This window comes from Sorghum bicolor, chromosome 9, assembly GCF_000003195.3.
Source record: "Sorghum bicolor cultivar BTx623 chromosome 9, Sorghum_bicolor_NCBIv3, whole genome shotgun sequence".
Taxonomy (NCBI): Eukaryota; Viridiplantae; Streptophyta; class Magnoliopsida; order Poales; family Poaceae; genus Sorghum; species Sorghum bicolor.
This window is the reverse complement of record NC_012878.2, coordinates 6,580,610-6,582,589: the sequence shown is the minus strand read 5'-3', so window position 1 is coordinate 6,582,589 and position 1,980 is coordinate 6,580,610.

Sequence of the window (1,980 nt, the reverse complement as noted above, 5' to 3'; positions counted from 1 at the left end):
AAAAATAAATTAACTAGTGGAATTCTCTATTCTGCCTCTTTTTTTAAAGACGCCACCAGAGGACAAAAAGTCCCCACCTAAATAATTTTCCATGGATAGGAGTGAAGATGAGAATAGAGCAAGTCGAGCACCTAATACAAGGGCTATCCTTGAAGGTTAGAGTATTACATGACAAATGGGAGAGAGAAGGATAACATCACTTAACAAAACAACAATAAAACAACATGATTCAACTACCTACTCAGCCTACTAACCAAAGCAAGTGCAAGCACAACTTCAATTCCTAACATGTGCCATCCCACACAGTTGTGCCTTCATGTTTTAGGCCAAAGAACTTCTAGAACAAAATTAGCTAAGCTTGATTGTGGACTGAAAGCTAAGAAGCAACTACGATAGTGTTGAAAATTGGAGGAGATGGTTCAAATTTCTTTCCTCTGCATAATGTATAGACCTTGCCACCACCGCAAGATGTCTGAAATTTTTAAGATGCTACGAGGAGATGGGGTTTCAGAGAAATGGAAGGCCATCAAAAATATTGAGGAACCAAACCCCGACCGATCATCAGAATTCATGTGCATTGGTATAAATTATGATGAAGACCAGTGCAATTCAATCGAGCTGCAAGCCAATGAACTCTCTGGTGTGTGTGCGCATGCGAGCATGCGTTTGTTTGTGTGTGTGTGTGTGTGTGTGTGTGTTGTGGGTATGTGTGTAATAATTAGTTTTGGACTACCAACTTGGGAAGATAGGGATGCTTCAGGCTTTTTATCGAGTAGCATGACATGTCTCTAATGTCTGTCCATGCATATGACTTTTTTGAAATGACTTTTTTATGGAAATACCTCCTTAATGGACAAAAGTTAGTTATATAAAGAAAAGAATTAGAATATATATATAGATAAATAAATAAATTAACTAGCAAAATATTCTATTCTTTATGTTTTCCTGAAGACGTCACCAGTGGACAAAATGTCCCAACCTAAATAGTTTTTCACCGATACCAGTGAAGCCGAGAATAGAGGATGCTGAGCACCAAATATACGGGCAATCCTTGAATGTTAGAGTAGTACATGACAAGTGAGATAAGGACAAAAACACTTAACAAAATAACTTGATTTAGCTACAAACGCAGCCTATTAACTGGAGCTAGTGCAATCGCTACTTCCTAAATGTGCGACCAGCAATGAAAGGCTATGAACTTCCCTTCCCACACAGTTGTGCCTTCATGTTTCAGGCCAAAGGACTTCTTGAACAAAACATCTAAGCTTGTTTGTGGACCAGAAGCAAAGAAGCAACTATGAGTAGATGGTTCATATTGCTTTGCTCTACACAATGTGTAGACCTTGCCACTGCCCCAAGATGTCTAAAATTGTTAAGATACTGGGAGGAGAAGATGGGTTATAGAGAAATGGGAGGTCATAAAAAATATTGTGGAGCCAAGCATCGACTGGTCATCATAATTCGTGTGCATTGGTATAACGAAGACTAATACAATTCAATTGAGCTGTAAGCCATTGAACTCTTAGGTGTGCACGTGCGATCGTGCACACGTGTGTGTTTGTTTGAGTGGTATGTATGTAATAATCAGTTTGAGACTACCAACTTGGGAAGACAGATTCATGCCCATTGGTTTTCTGAAAAGACCTGTTTATGGCAAGACCTCCTTGCTAGACAAAAGCTAGTGACATAAAAATAGGAACTGGAATATATATATATATATATATAGATAAATAAATTAATCAATGGAATATTCTACTCTGCATCTTTTTAAAGATGTCACCAAGGGATAAAATGTCCCCACATGAATAATTTTCCATTAATACCACCAAAGCCAGGAATAGAGGGTGCCAAACACCTAATACAAGGTCAGACCCTTCAAGGTCAGAGTATTACAAGAAAAGTGGGAGAGAGAAGGATAACAACACTTAAGAAAACAACAATAAAACAACATGATTTAGCACTAAATTAGCCTACTAACCA